This window comes from Adiantum capillus-veneris, chromosome 17, assembly GCF_014529385.1.
Source record: "Adiantum capillus-veneris isolate H3 chromosome 17, ASM1452938v2, whole genome shotgun sequence".
NCBI lineage: Eukaryota > Viridiplantae > Streptophyta > Polypodiopsida > Polypodiales > Pteridaceae > Adiantum > Adiantum capillus-veneris.
The window spans coordinates 32,961,865-32,979,875 of NC_140947.1; positions in this window are offsets into that span (position 1 = coordinate 32,961,865).

An 18,011-nucleotide genomic window follows, 5' to 3' on the forward strand; every position below is an offset into this window, starting at 1 on the left:
CCTCCCTCAAGTCCAACTATGCACTTCACTAATACGATGATAAACAAGAATATGTGCACTTCATGTGGTTCAGTAGGAGGTCCAATGCAATGAACAAGAACATCTTGATAGTCCATATTGTTATCCCTTTGTAATCATTTTTAGAAATGGCCTATATCCAAAACCAAATGAATGAGCTACCCGCAATTAAGAGGTAACTAAATGAAAGACTATTTTTCAAACTTTTACACATAAGAATACCTCTTCTTAACTTTTTGTTAAAGTGACTTGCCAACATGTCTCATGAGTATATGTATATTCCATCTTATTGACAAGAAACATTCGATGTATCCATATGATTCTGGACAAAGTCCTTGACTTGTTGACATGCCTCATCACTAGCCAACCCCACCATAACTGGTGATAGAGGTTGACAACCATTCATAAGCATAAAGGGACTAAAATTAGTCGTAACATGATTTGAATTATGTTAAGAAAACTCTAAACTAGAGAGGTAATCTTTCCAATTGAATTGCTTCTTGCTAACATTTGCTCTTGGTATATTCTCTATCACTTGATTAACACTTGCAAGATGCCCATCCATCTTTGGATGCTTATTAGTATTGATATTGAGTTGTATTCCCAACTGGTTGAAAGCATGTATTGGTGGTACCAAAAAGGGGTGTCTTATATAGTCCTTTGGTAGCATTTCACAAGCCCCATCTTCATGTGTTACATATAAAATAAACTAGCATGTTATATATCAATGGATAGATTTTTTCATGTAGAATCTAAAACTATAAAGTCTGATAAGTTTTGATTTTTTTTTGCAAAAAAATTACCGGTCCCCACTTTTTTAAAATGATACCACTAAAAAGTGCAAAAAATGGTACCACTTATACATGCTTTCGCCCAATTGTTTATAGACGACAGTCTTCCAAAAAGGATTGATAAACTTGGATTCACCTTTGCAGGATAATCTATATAATTGATTTATATTTTTAACAACCAAATTGATCAAAGAGTGGACTTGATTGAAAAAAACTTACAAAGTTTAGGAAAGCTATCTCAACAAGCACCCATACCAAACCATGACCATGTATTGTGGTTGTAGAACCACAGTAAATCCCATAGAGGTATTGAAAATGTGGTGCTAATTTTTTTTGTAAGGCACAAATTCATGAATTTGCATTCCACTACAAATATACCTTTGCTAAATACTAGGGCCCATAACACCTACTGTGCATGTGTTTAGCAAAAACCTATTCGGGACTGCATTTCCATGACTAATAATTTGTAGTTGCCGATGCTCATGGCAGATGTCATGTTCATAGCATGCATGAAAGATGAAGGAATAAGTGTGTAAATAGCTCTTCAAAAAGAACAAAATACTTACCCTTCAATTTTTTAGATACTCCCTAAAATATTTGGACCATAATAGAATGTAAACTTAATCACATCTAGGTAAAAGTAATGAAACATATTCTTGAGGAGGATATAGGCTTGCTTTATACATAATAGGAAGTCTTGACATATAATTGGGGAATAGGTGCCATGTCCATTTCAAAGACTCCTATTCTCCACGTATGGAATATCTCATATATTGACATCAATAAATTCGACATCCATCAAGTACAAGATGTACCCATGTGTGGAGATAATAGGAAATACTCACCTAAAAGAGTGAAATGGATCCTCATAACCCTTGCTCCACACCGGCTAAACCAAAATGCATGAGTTGCTAGACCATGTTGTATACCTTGTGAATGATAACATATGCCAAAAAACAATCTCCACCTTGTAAACCTACGTCTGTCTTAAGAGAGACGACCACAAAAAGATTATAAAATACCCTAAGTGGACCTTCAATCCCATCAAAGGAAAATTAATAGGATTAAGGTATATAATAGTACACTAACCTCTAATACTATGTAGCTATGCATGACCATGTTATGTGCATCAAGACATTTTGGGCAACATTGTTGCACAACTAGGAAGAACCCTTGCTTTTCTTTTTTCCAGGAACCCTTGGTGTTGCCTTGGAAATCTGAACCCCTTGGGAAAATTTTGAAAAGAAACTACTTTAATGGTTAGGTAGTTGAGACTAGATGAGGCTACCATGCTACCAATAATGGTTGTACACAAATTGGTATGATGTACTTAGTCCCTACCCTTTGGTAGTTGAGAAGGTATTTCCTTGAAAGACCAAGTGTGAAGAGATCAAAAAGTGACCATCAACACTGATTAACTGATTTTTTCATTCACAAGTTGGGTCATACCCAAATAATGTGCTCCTATAGACACACCCAATGCTATAGACAAAGTAAAAGATCCTCTCAAGTTGAAATCACATTTACAACTAGATAGTTGAAACATCATATCTTTCCATAAGAGAAAGATTCACAAAACCCAAAGAAAGTAGTCATACTGGGTACTGTTTGGATTTGTTGAAGATATGCCTTGCATAGAGTAATATAAACAAGAAATTCCCTACCTTGAGGCTTTTGTAGAAGAGTCATGCAACACATGAACTAGCTCCTTAATAGCCTTATGGAAGAAAATTAGCACCTATAGTGCATGAACCTTGTGTGTATAGCCAATGGTATAGAGTGCCCACCAATGGAATCATATGCAACAAACACAAGAAAACATACTAGCCTCAATGGCTATTGAGTAGAAGGCTATTATGAGTAACCCCTACAATAGTTTGAAATGAATAATTATCAATATAAAACCACTAAAAATAAAAAATATCTTACCTCATCTTAAAGAAGCGGAGTATTTTGTGGAAGCATAAACATTGATTGAGTGGAATTAAATCCACCTTAGTGGCATGTTGTGCTCTTGGCAACAATGATGGCCTCAATGGTTTGAATGAATAGATTTAAGTGCCTTGCTTTATCCAAAATGAAAGTTCAGACATTCAAGGATGAGTTGAATTTGTGATAAAAGAATGAAAATTTCTCATTTATATATGTATCACTCCCCTTGATCCTAAGTCAATGAGGAGTGCCTTGGCATGAGATAGAAGACTTGCTTCTCGTTATGTTCTTGAAAGCACTTTGATTTTCACAACATGAAATCCTTTCAAATTTCATGTTAAAAACACAAAAAAACAAGAAGAACTTGAAATTGTCTAACCTTGCTTCCAAATCGCCTCAAAATCCATAAGCACATGTTTGGTTGAGAGTGAATCTCAGTCTGATTTTGCTATTGTTGCTTAAATCTGGCTCATAGAGATATATTTTGATAGATTGAGAGTTGTCACACTACAAGAGATCAATTCAATGTCGACGCCAAATTATCGGCATCGTTGGAAGGTGTCAGTATATGCATTGTTAAATCTGGAGGGAGACCCAATTTTAGAAAAATAATTTTTTTGATGTTTGATGCCTAATTTGACGTCCATTCCGTTACTTATACTAACGAAGGTACTGACGTTGTTGGAATTAGGGTTGCAAGGAAACACACACAGCTTGGAGAACATGAAGGAAGCTCAAGGCACACAACAGAGAGTGCATAACTTAGTGTGCAATGGAAATATGGATAGCACTAGAATGATGGTGTATATACAATGCTTGAGTGAAAAAACCTCCTAAGGAGGGAAAAGATTCCCCTGCAGTCCTAGTGTGTTCATACACATCACTACCACATGTATATGGTAACAAATCCCCCCTGGGAGTGATGTGGTGAATGAGTGCTGGCACGAAGAGTAAAGGGAAGTGCCATGCCCTGAGGACAAGATCAATCCACAAAGAGGAGCAAGGCCAAAGCTTTGTAGAAAGCTTCCAACTTCTCACAAGACAATTTCTTTGTGAAAAGATCTGCAAGGTTGTCCTGTGTTGGCACATAAGCCAAACTAAATTCTCCTGCTGAGAGCCTCTCCCTGACATAGTGGTAATGCACCTCAATGTGTTTTGTGTGAGCATGAAAAATTGCGTTCCTCACAACTGCCAATGTGCTCTGATTGCTAGTGAAGATGATTTTGGCAATGTCTTGTTGAACACCCAAATCAGCCATAAGGAGTCTGAGCCATACACACTCAACCGTAGCTATGAAGAATGCCCTGTACTCAGCCTCACAACTAGAAGTGGCCACAGTCGGCGGTTGCTTCTTGCTCAACCATGAAATACATGAATTGTCAAGTATGAAACAAAAACCACTTGTGGACACTCGCATGTCATAACAAACAGCCCAATCTAAGTCCGAGAAATCATGTAAATCTGGTGGCAATGATCCCCCCTTTGGATAAAATAAGGCACGATGCAAATTTCCACTCAAGTAGCAAAAAATCCTCTTGACTACCTGCCAATGCTTAGACCCTTGGCTATGCATAAATCTGTTGGCCTATGAGATGCAAACTGAATATCTGACCTCGTGCTGCATACATAAATGAGGCAACCAACAATAGTTAGGTAAAGAGTAAAATTAGCAGCATCACCAGCATCATGTAGACTTAACTTCAAACTTGTTTCCATGGAGGTGGCAATAGGTTTGCAATCCTCAAGTCCAAACATACATAGCAATGTCTCTATGTAACTTTTTTGACACAACACAATACCACCATCACACTACTTAAAATATATGCTGAAGTAATGATGCAATATCCCCAAATCTTTCATCTTGAAACTAGCATTCAAATCAACCTTAAATTCAACAATATATGCCTCATTGGAACTAGTAGTGATCAGCAAATCATCCACATAAAGAACAACAATGAGAATTACATCGCCCTCATGCTTGACATACAATGTGCTTTTTGTTGGACTGTCTTCGATTCCAGATCTTTACGCAGCAAAGCAATTTTAGCCTCATTGAGGCTTGCATAAAGACCTGCTAGATATCCCAAGCCTGTTTTGCTGATTTTGTTGAACGAATGTGAGGAGTGATATTGCACTTCACAGACAATGCAATCAATGCATGAGACTGCACTCTCTTACATCCCAACGAGCCGGCTCAGTCGTAGGCAAAGAAGCTTTGATAGCACCAACCCTAGCAGAAAACCCTAGAGCATCTTAAACATTGCCGGCATTTACAATACCAGGACGTACATCAATACCAGTCATAGGCAAAGCAGCTTTGACAGCACCAACCCTAGCAGCAAACCCTGGAGCATCTTAAACATTGCCTCCATCCACAATACCAGGACGTACATCAATGCCCTGCACAATGTTCCAAACTCCATTTGATACAAGTACATGTTGCATCATGGACGCCCACATAGGCTAATTGTCACCATCCAATCTGTCCTCAATAGCAAATATCTTGAACACATCTGTGTTGTTGTCAGCCATGGAAAATATTTGCACCTGATTGCCCAAAATAAGGAGAAATTGAGTAGACCAGTACGTTCTATATAACACAACCCACAATAGACTACATGGGACCTGCTATTATGTAGTAATTGGCACTGATAGAAATTTTGCACAAAATGACAATGGCCTATGCAGACCTGGCTGTAGTGGAAATGAAGGTCAAAATGAGCCCAAAATAAAAATTTGAGCGTCTCAAAAAACGAGCAACGATGTTCTGGTGATGCGAGTGACTAAGCCTGGGAAAATGTGACCTGCTCTGATAACAATTATTGGAATTAGGGTTGCAAGGAAATGCACACTGATTGGAGAAGATGAAAAAAGCTCAAGGCACACAACAGAGAGTGTATAACTTAGTGTGCAATGGAAAGATGGATAGCCCTAGAGTGATGGGTGTAAGTACAATGCACCCGGGGGAAAACCTCCTAAGGAGGGAAAAAATGATCCGGCAGTCCTAGTGTGTTCATCACTACCATATGTATATGGTAACAAACCTCGACACCGATGAAGATACCGACAGCCATACGGACATCACTTGAAAAAACAAAACCTCCGAGTTCTCTTCTGTGTTTTCACCCCATTTTTTGAACTCTCTCTTACACTCCTCATTCTCACTTGCTTCAGATCTGCCACTGCGGGGCTTGCTCGGCTTGAGATATCCACTCACACACTCCATTGCATCAACAAGGTAAGAATATTTTTGAGATTTATGGAAAATCTCTTTGTTTGTGTGTGTGTGTGTGTGTGTATGTTTGTTTGTGAATTTTGCGGCATTCTCTCAAGTGTTTTTTGAGGCCGCATGTGAGTGCCCTATCCTTTTCTTCTCTTGCATACACACACACACACACACATAATAACACACATTCATATAAACACACAAATAAAGAAAAATGCACATAAATTTAAACATACCTAAACACACCACACACGCATGCACACACACACACATTTTTTCAAATAAAAATTAGAGTTTTATTAATTTTAAAATTTGGATTAAATATTATAATTCACTGACAACATAATTGACTTTGGTAATAAAATAAAAACTTGAGTTACTTTGGTTTATATTAATTTACAATTAATACTTTTATTTTTATGCAAATTTAATATAAATTATGTTATACTTTGTAATTGTGGCCTATCATAGGTGTTGTAAATGTTAGTGGTAGAATGTTTTAACTAGGTTTTAGTGATATGTTATAACTACATTTGATTATCTTAATACGTTTGGCCATCTTAATACGTCTAGGTTAAAATATTAGGGTTAGTATTTTAGGTTTAGCTTTAGGTTTAGGTTTGATTATTAGGGTTTGGTCATTTTAATATGTTAAGGTTAGTTTATTAAGGTTAGTCATCATTAGATGTCCGGAGTACCCACACTCATTTTAAAAAGACTAGTCTAGATTAGAAAGAGTAAGAACCAAAGGAAAAAGGATTTGATAATGCTGTTGCAACATCCACAAACATGCCATCATTATTAGGTAACCAATCAACCCAAGTGTATTAGATTTTGTCAAGTCATGATCAAGAGGCATCATGTGATAGAGTGTGAAAGGTGAAGCCAGTAGACAATATAGAAGCTGATCTCCAAGCATCCTTTAGATGAGCTTGAGTTTGAAGGTGTGTCTAGGAAGGAGTCTTAGAGACCGCCATGAGAGAGCCCAAGGAGGTAGTATGGTAGCCTTGTTGTACCATATTAGAATCACCCCCAAATGTTCTAGACATTTCCAGAGAGGGATCCTTTTACTGGAAATATTATCTACATAAATATTGACCAACAGTATGTGGCCAATTTTAAAGTGTAGATGGAAGGTCTAACGTGACCTTATTGATTTGTGATTAAGGATCCATTAGGGCTTGAGAGAATCTTGAATTAGGTAAGGGTACTCCGAGTACTATCCTCTTTTCCCGTCAAAAAACACTGAATATCCTTTAAGTGCGTACAATCACCAACTTTGTGATGAAGCTTATGTTCTTGAACCATACAAACATCTAGCTTTCATCTGAGAAACCAACTATGAAAAAGAAATATATAGCCTTGTGGGGTGGCTCAACCCCTTAACATTATAGGAATCTATTTTCATGATGGAAGATGGGTACTTAGAACTTGCTGGGTTCATCACTTTCCTTAGTCATGTGTACCTCCAAGTTTATAAGTGGGGATTCTTTAGGTGAGGGAAGTGTACCCGTTGATACCTATCTTAGCCCTAAAAGTTCGTTTGGAGAGCTAAAAGCCATCAACTTCTACTAGCCTTTTCCCTCTATCGATAGGGCAAGAGTTTGTAGAAGATCTTGCTTGGTTCCCTACATGCACTTTTATGGATGAAGGTGGAGCAGATTTCAGAGCTGTCTTTCTAGTGTCTAAGGGGGGCAACATAGGTAGGAGTGTTAGGTGGGGAGGAGGAAGAAGCCTTATCCCCTATCTGATAGCTCATTATACCAATTATTTGCTCCTTGGTGACTATACGCTTACTGCATGGGTATGCAAGAATCCATTCTTCTGAGCCTTTAGCCAATGTGGGACAAGTTTTGGAGAAATGTCCTAAAAGACCACAATGAAACCATGAGCCAGCAAAGCTCCCCCATTTCAGGTTAATAGCCAATATGCCAATTTATTTAGTTCAATTTTTTCCAATGTTTGGGGTATGTTATGGTTTGTTTGCCACATCACACATGTACTATTTCTATTAGGGAAACTGATAGTGGGGGAAAATAGTACTTTACCTAAAGATGCATCTAAATCATTGATGGTAGGTCATAAGAATGTCGACAGATCTACAAATTCAACCCAAACTGGGCATTTGGACAACAAATCCTCCTTAAGCTGTTCTACTGGTTGCCAAGGAAATACATGCACAACATGTACACATAAGATGATGGTCTAGGTGTTTTTAAAGGATTGATGATATTTTTCCTCGAAGAAAAGGACTTTGTATAGCCCTGTGCCATTGTAAAAAACTTTGTCCACAACAACCGTCTTAAACGCTAAATCCCAGTAGCCAGATATCTCATTCAAAGAAGGTATTCAAAGCAGGTAGAATTACAAGATGATAGCCCAAGTTGCGAAGATAAATGCCTTGCTGAGCACCACATTTGATGGAAAAGTTACTTTGTGTTGACCTTGTACCTGAGGGTATATCGTGAAAGTATCTTGGATGCTATGGGCAAGAGTTTCATTGTCATACATGCTAGGGGAGGCTGCTTCTTTATGAGGGTTCAATAGGAATGTAGAAGGGAGGGCCATGAATTCTCTTCTTCTTCTTCTTCTCTCCTCTCTCTCTCTCTCTCTCTCTCTCTCTCTCTCTCTCTCTCTCTCTCTCTTCAGGTGGGCTGAGAATTTATTTTCGTAGTTGACAAGCTCTCAAGCCTTGTAAAGAACTCTCGTCAACCTCAACAGACCATCAAATTCTCTCTCTCTCTCTCTCTCTCTCTCTCTCTCTCTCTCTCTCTCTCTCTCTCTCTCTCGCGCGCGCGCGCACGCGCTCGCTAAAAGGCCAAGGGTCCTATTACATGCGCATCTCCACTAACCATACTGCTTTTTTAGGCCCATGTCCCTCCTATAGAAAAGCCCTTGACATTAGTTGGAGCCTTTCCCTATGTAGTCCTATCATAGGCCTAACATACCTCCCCCTTGGAGAAACATTTTTGTTCTCGAATATAAAAAGTGGAAAGGTTTGCTTAAAGACTAAGACTAACGCTTTTCACAGTGGAACCTCCCTAGGGTCCAACTATCCACTTGACTGATACCATGATAGACAAGAATATGTGCAGTTCATATGGTTCAGTAGGAGGTCCAATGAAATCAACAAGAACATCTTGATAGTCTATACTATTATCCCTTTGTAAGCACTTTTAGAAATGGCTTATATCCAAAACCGAATGAATGAGTTACCCACAATTAAGAAACTAAATGAATGACTAGTTTTTAGACTTTATAAAGGTGTTGGAACACATAAGAATACCTCTTCTTAATATTTTGTGAAAGTGACTTTCCAACATGTCTCATCAGTATAGTTCATGTTTATTCCATATTATCAACAAGCAACATTCAGTATATCCATATGATCATGGACGAAGTCCTTGACTTGTTGACATGCCTCATCACTAGCCAACCCCACCACTCGGGGGGTGCACTATGTAATCATGTTAATGTATAGCATGAGTTCGAAAGGTGGGGTTTTAAAATGCAAAATTTTTAAAACCCAAAGATACATTAAAATAAGGGGTTTTTATATTCAATTTTGGACAAAATCCTAAAATAAGGGGTCATTTTATTCATTCAGACATGTTAAAAGAGGGATTTCTTTAATACCCTATGAACGCACATTATATAGGACGGTACTGAATAGTGAACCCCCCGAGCCACACCATAACTGGTGATAGAGGTTTAGAATCGTTCATAAGCATAAAGGGACTAAACTTAGTTGTAACATGCTTTGCATTATGTTAAGAAATCTCCAAACTAGAGAGGTAATCTTTCCAATCGGATTTCTTCTCCCTAACGTATGCTCTTGGTATATCCTCTATCACTTGATTAACACTTGTAAGATACTCATCCATCTTTGGATGATCAATAGTAGTGATATTGAGTTGTATTCCCAACTGGGTGAAAGCATGTATTGGTGGTACCAAAAAGGGGTGTCTTAGACAGTCCTTTGGTAGAACTTTACAAGCCCCATTGTCATGTGTTACATGTAAAATAAACTAGCATGTTATATATCAATGGATACATTTTCTCATGTAGAATCTAAAACTATAAAGTCTCATAAGTTTTGAATCTTTTTGCAAAAAATTCACCAGTCCCCACCTTTTTTTAAAGGATACTACTAAAAACTGCAAAAACTGGTACCACCTATACATGCTTTTGCCCAACTGTTTATAGACAGTCTTCCAAAAATGATTGAAAAAAATGGATTCACCATTACTCACAAAATTGCACCAGGGTAAATTATATAATTGATATAAATTTTTAACAACCAAATTGATTAAAGAGTGGACTTGATTGGAATAATCTTACATGAATTTGCATGCCACTGCAAATATACCTTTGTTAAATACTAGGGCCCATAACACCTAGTGTGCATGCATTTAGCAAAAACCTATCCAAGACTGCATTTCCATGACTAATAATTTGTAGTTTCCCATGCTCATGGTGGATGCTATGCTCATAGCATACATGAAAGATGAAGGAATAAGTGTGTATATAGCTCTTTAAAAAGAACAAAATACTTACCCTTGATTTTTTTAGATACTCCCTGAAACATTTGGACCATAATAGAATGTAAACTTAATCACATCTAGGGAAAAGTAATGAAACATTTTCATGAGCAAGATATAGGCTTGCTATATACGTAATAGGAAGTATTGACATATAGTTGGGGAATAGGTGCCATGTCAGTCCCAAAGACTCCTAGTCTCCACATATGGAATATCTCATATATTGATATTATTAAATGTGACATCCATCAAGTACGAGGTGTACCCATGTGTGTAGATAATTGGAAACACTCACCTACAAGAGTGAAATGGATCCTCATAAACCTTGCTCCACATTGGCTAACCCAAAATGCATGAGTTTCTAAACCATGTTGTATACCTTGTGAATGACACCATGTGCCAAAAAATGGTTGCCACCTTGTACGCCTACGTCTGTCTCAAGAGAGGTAACCACAAAAAGAGTATAAAATACCTAGACTGGACCTTCAATCCCATCATAGGAAAATGAATAGGATGAAGGTATTTACCTAGTAAACATCCTCTAATACTTTTTGTAATGGCTACCATGTAGTTATGCATGACCATGTCATGTGCATAGAAACAATTTGGAAAACATTGTTGCACAACTAGGAAGAACCCTTTGTTTTATTTTGTCCAAGAACCCTTGATGCTGCCTTGGCAATCTGAACCTCTTGGGAATTTTTTTAAAAAGAAACTTTTTACACCGTTAGGTAGCTAGGACCAACTGAGGTTACCATGCTAACAATAGTGACTGTACACAGATTGGTATGATGCAGTCTGTACCCTCTAGTAGTTGAGAAGGTATTTTCTTGGGAGACCAAGTGTGAATAGACCAAAAAGAGACCATCAACACTGATTAACTGATTCTTTCATCCACAAGTTAGATTGTACTCAAACAACGTGCTTTCCTTTTTGGTCCACATAGTGTGCATATGAATTATGTGTTCCATACAAAGCTAATATCATTCGCTTTGATGTGTCCCTTAGACTCATTAATGATTTCACACTTGTGGTAGTGGATGCATAATCATTTGCAAACCTTACACTCTTTTTGAACTTTGGTAATACATCGTAATTCTCATTCCTAGTTTGCTCCATGCTTTGCTTGGCAGTTGATGTGTCCCTTTTGTCTGGATTTCTTGGACAATCTTCATGAAAATGTAAACTTTTTCTTCCACAATCTGAGCAATACACCATGACTGGTGGTATTTCATTTGGTTCTGTCATGTCAAGCTCTAGCTGAGAAGCTTGAGCTTCTATACTCACCAAGTTGTCAGCATCTTCTTTTGAAACATTGAGCATCAGGCTATAGAATGCTTCATCATGACCTTTATAGTGCCTTTGACTTGGTTCTCTAGTTAGACTTGCTTCTATTGGCTGATCTGTTGGATCTTCCATTACTATATCTTGATTGTAGATTTGACCAATGTAATGTACAACAATCCTGATTGCATATGCACTAAATGGATTCTTTGTGGGCTTGTGCAGGTTTCTGGATAACCACTTTGATTCATCTTTTGCACTTCTATCTGTGCCTCGTCTTTGAGCTTGCAATACGTAGCTCCACTAAAGTCTGTGAACGTCTGGGAATTCTTTGAATTTGGATTTATTTTGATCAATAGGATCGTGGCTCCTGTGCTTCTTTTTCCACTCATAAGATACCTATGGCCTTCCGAATCTGTGTACAAAACCTTATCTCCATTGTAGCCATATAGCTGTAATTTTTATTTTTTTTGTAGTTCTGCATGTTTTTCTACTGCTACTACTCGTTAGATTTGGTTCTCATGCATTTGAACTCTTGGCTCAACTTGACTCCATGTTGTCTCAGTCTCTAAGAACTATCTCTTAGAAGATCCTGGTGTTGATTAGAAAAACTACTCCTATTCAAGTTTGATAAGACTGCTTTTGCCAAAGTAATTTTGACAGTTGATTGCTCTTATACTTACAAGTGTTAATTAACTCTATCTTGAAAGTGTCAGGATTGATTGCAGCCTTTGAAATGATGAGAATCTAGGCCTTGACTAACCTAACCTGCAATCCAATGTGATTTGTTTCCCGATTTGCAAGTTCCATGCGTGAAACTGTCCTAAGCATTTGCTCAAACTGCTCAATTTTTTGCTAACTATTGTGATTGGTTGTCTGTGTGCATCACTTAAATATGAGCTAAGTGAGGGTCAGCAAATGAGATTTCCAAATTCTATCCTTGCAAAGAACTAAAGGACTAATTTGCAACCTGAAAATTGAGTTATTATGTATTAATTTTGATCCGATGGAACCCAAACTTGACCAGTGACTTTGTGTTATGTTGCTCTAACACTGTACAAGCTCAAAAGTCCAGAATCTTGTCTCTGGGGTTCAAAGTAAATAATCATAATTATTTACTTCTCTCACTTTTTAGGCTTGTTTTGCCATACAGAAACATTGTTATAGTGTCTGGACAAGTTTCATTGAGTTTGAACAAGATCTGTCCAAGTTATCAAACTGTTTAGTGTCTGCTAACTCAATTTTCTAGAATCTTACTTAGGTCTCACCTTTGTGATCCAAATTCCACCAAACTTGATATGAATAGTCTACTTGATATATGCTTAACCCTATGGTATACTCAATTGTGCAAAAATTCTCAAATCTGGGGTAGATGTAAATAATCTATTATTTACTTCTTGGTTTCTAAGCATTTTTTTTCCAAGATGATGATTAAAACAGGTAAAGAAACTCAGCTTAAGCTCCCTAGAAAAGTTTCACCAAGTTTGAATAAACCTTGCTCAATTTGTCAATAGTTTTGTGTCTACAGATAGTCTTTACAAAATTGGCCACAATTTTCACTTTAAAGATCCAAACTTCACCAAATTTATTATATGAGTGTTCAATACAACATGATAAAACCTGTGGTATGCTTGGTTGGACAAAAAAACTTGAAAATTGGATAAAAGTAAATAATTGCGATTATTTACAATTGTCAAATTTTAGCATATTTTTGGTCACCTCAGTAGTGTACATGGCTGAAAGCATGCAATGGTGGTACAAAAAGGACTGTCCTTGACACAACATGGGCTTGGTGGTTCATTTGTGTATAAATTGGACCTTTTAATTGGAAAAAGAAAATGAACATATATTTCTTTGTTTTCAAACGTTTCACTATTTGGAGGGGCCACTCCAAGAGAGGAGGTGGGGGGAGAGGGTTGGACCCACATTATGGTTATTAGCTTTCACGACACCACCTCTCTCTCTCTCTCTCTCTCTCTCTCTCTCTCTCTCTCTCTCTCTCTCTCTCTCTCTCTCTCTCTCTCTCTCCCCCCACGTTTGTGTTGCTCTTGTGCACCTTCCGTGCTCCATAGCCAGCCAACTTGGGCTGCTCTCTCTCTCTCTCTCTCTCTCTCTCTCTCTCTCTCTCTCTCTCTCTCTCTCTCTCTCTCTCTCTCTCTCTCTCTCTCTCTCTCTCTCTCTCTCTCTCTCCCACGGTTGTGTTGCTCTTGTGCACCTTCCGTGCTCCATAGCCAGCCAACTTGGGTTGCTCTCTCTCTCTCTCTCTCTCTCTCTCTCTCTCTCTCTCTCTCTCTCTCTCTCTCTCTCTCTCTCTCTCTCTCTCTCTCTCTCTCTCTCCCTCTCCACTAGCAAGATGAGCCCCGGTTCACCAATCGCTGCATCTCTTTCTCTCTCTCTCTTTCACTCTCTACAGCAGAAAGATGCACATGAAACCCTGGTTTTAATTGATGTTTAGTGACCACTGCTGCATCTGTGTGTGTGTGTGTGTGCGTGTGTGTTTGTGTGCGTGCTACTTGCCAATGGACAATACTACAAGAGTTTACCACTCGGGTGACTCACAGCTACTCTCTTTCGACGAGCTGGATGAGGAGGAATCACGCATGGATGAACAGATACAAAACCAACCCATTGTCAGTTCCATTGAGACACGTGTCACTAATAAAGCTTTTATTCGTGATTATTGGGCTGCAAAGAAATGCGAACAGAGAAGGAATGTACGACATCCTTCTTTTGCACTTGGATTATCGAAAGCTAGTTCAAGGAACAACATTTTTGCAGCGGTGGCACGATGTTGGCGCAAGCAAACACTCGGGCTATCAAGGAATGAGAAAAAGGAAATATTTCAGCAACTATTGGACAACCAAACTTTTTTCGAGCTGCAAAAAAATAAAATTCAACAATGTCAAAGACACCGTTCTATAGGGTGTGCGCAACACTTTGGATCAAATTAAGGTCCCGCACTCAACAAGTGAGCTTTTTGTTAAGAGAACCTCTCTAAAACGATGATCTTGAACAATAGTGCAAGTGTAGCCTCAGTAAATCAATCCAAAACCGCTAGTGTTCTGGGTGTCCATCGAAGGAATATAGCTGCTGCAACTTCAAGGCTGGAGAATAAAGATGAGCATGAAGTGTTGTCATTGAGTGCTTGTGAGAGACAATTGCCACAAGGAACCATTATCACTAATGAAACAAGAGATTGGGCATCAGAAACCAGAGTTTCACCAAACAAGAAGGACATATTTAAGAAGAGAATTGGAAGGAAAAGTGTTTTCAAACATCCTGTGCATCTACTCCATGACTCTCAGGTACCAACAAATCTTAGCAGTTCTAATTTATTTGGTGATTCTTAAGGCTGATTTGGTCAAGACAATACCAAATTTGGTGATCTGCTATATGGAAGTGGTGGTATACAGTACCTTACAAAGGTTGTATACAAAACCAGTGCATTCCTGAGTGGTTCCAAAGCTATCCTTTATAGAACCAAAGCCCTTGTGCAGCACTAAATTTGGTAGTCTGCTATATGGTAGTGGTGGTATACAGTACCTTACAAAGGTTATATACAGTACCAATGCACTCCTATGTAGTTCCAAAGCTATCCTGTAAAGAACCAAAGCCCCTCTGCCATACCAAATTTGGTAGTCTGCTGCATACTAGTGATTCCAAAGCATATATGTACAGTATCAAAGCCTCTATATAGTATCTTTTCCATCCCTATAGACACCAAAGCCTCAATCTTTAGTACCAAAGCCTACTTGTGTAGTACCAAAGTCTTTGTGAAGTACTAAAACTATTACTTGTATAGTACCAAAACATTCTTGTTTATCACCAAAGCATTTGCAAAGTTTCCATATGTGTACTCTTCTACAAACAATTCTAAAATGAGTCAAAAGTAGACAGATAGTACAATTTTTGGTAGTGCTTACAACCAATTCGGGTTCTACAGTACTATCTTTGGTACTGTTTACGACCAATTTTGGTTCTACAGTACAATAATTGGTACTGTTTACGTCCAATTTTGGTTCTACATTACTAAAATTGGTACTGTTTACGTCCAATTTTGGTTCTACAATACTATCTTTGGTATTGTTTACATTCAATTTTAGTTCTACAATCCAATCTTTAATACTTTTTACATCCAATTTTGGTTCTACAGTACAATCTTTGGTAGTGTGTACATCCAATTTTGATACATTACTATCTTTGGTACTGTTTACAACCAATTTTGGTTCTACAGTACAATCTTTGGTAGTGTGTACATCCAATTTTGGTACATTACTATCTTTGGTACTGTTTGAAACCAATTTTGGTTCTACATTACAATCTTTGGTACTTTTTACATCCAATTTTGATACATTACTATCTTTGGTACTGTTTTGTAAGGTCTCTGACCCCAACCAAAAAGAGCACCCTTGTACCATGAAATGATCATAATGGAAAAAGTTACTATTTTTAGCAGTTTTTCGAATTCTGTCAGTGCCATGATGTTTAGAATGTTATAAAGCTTCGAAATGTGAATTAAAATAATTTTTGGGAAAATTTTCCAAATTCACCCGACCCATCCAGTTTTGACCGTCTCGAAAAACTGCACCCGTACTCCAAATTTGAAAAAAAATGCATTTTCGGACCCCTAGAGCTGCTAAATATGGCAAGTACTCGGGCCAGTACGTCTTAGTTAGAGCTTTCTATAGCAATTTTTGGCATCAAATTCGGACTCGTATGACCCGTTTTAGCCTAAAACCAGTTTTTCATAAAATTATCCGGGGAGGCACCAGGGACCCGAGGCTGTGTGGGAACACATTCCAGCCCACTCCAGCTCAGTTTTAGCAGCTAGGGGGCGTCTTCTCTCTTTGTGGGAGTCCTGGGAGAGTTTCCAAGCTAGTAACTAAGTGTCAGAGCCAGTTAACCAAGCCAACTGGACACTTGGTGGGTAGGGGAACTGGACTTGCCAATGCAGAGACTTGGTGCTCCCCCAGATGCAAATAGCAAGGCTGGTCAATTTTCAGCCTGTAGGAGCCTATTTAAAGGCATGCACACACACACACATGCTCACACACTCACTCAATACACACACACATACCTACACCCACCTTGGGGAGGTGCTGCCGGTACACACATCCTTTAAAGGAGAAGAAAGGAGGGAGGTGCTGTCGAGTTCTCGCCTCAAGAAGCTCGATTAAATCAGAGAATCGAGAGAATTATCAGCCCTTAATCACGGTAACCACGGTTTAATTAATTCTTTCTGCAAATCCTTTTCATTACCATCTAAATTCCTCATCTATTTTGCCTATTCCTAGTCGTAATTCTCTATAATTACTCTCTAATTTCTCTTTAACCATATTCTATTATGTAATCATCACACCATAGCTGAATTATCAGCCAATCATCATCCTTAATTAATGATTAGTGCATGATTATCAGAATTTTTTCTCTCTAGGTAGCATAGTGGTTAATCGATAAGCCGGTAATTGTGTAGATGGATGAAAATCACTTTTTTATTAACAATGTAGCTAAATAAGATTCATTCTCTTATGCATTAATATGTAATTAAGGTAAAATTAAAGCCGTCATTAAGTCTCTAAGAGGTGGTTTTTCTCACACCTATGCATGCGGTGATTCTGCACCCTCTAATTGCTAGGAAAGAGATTAATCGTGCTTAATTCATCTCTCTGGTAATTCCATTAGTGAAATCCTATTATTCTTAATCATGTAAGCCAAGTAAATATCTTTAGAGCCGGTTCCCATAGGATTATGTGCTATCCATAATGATTGCTATATGAAAAATCTAGACCTTTCATATAGGAGGGATTAATTGATGTTACTAATCTATCTATTGGGTTGTTGTGACGCTTGCGAACCTTAGCTTTTTTTCCAAGCCAACTAATTAAAGTAGTGAGTAAAATGGCCCCGGTTAAGATAACTCGCTTCGGTCGTTCCTACGACCACGAGGCGGGAACAAGCAATACAAATGGAAAATGAAAAGCTCCCATGGTCGAACAAGCAGCAGCCATCTCACGAGCCAATGACGAAGAAATGGAAGAGATAGATCACAGTTTTATTCATGTTGTTTAATTTAACATTGCATACGTTTAGCTAGGAATGAACATATCCCTAAACATGTTGGAGAAATCCGACGGAAACCCCGGCAATTGAATTCATTTCTATATTAAAGTCTAAGGTAGGAAAGAAATTATTGACGGATATAATGTTTGCAATAGGAAA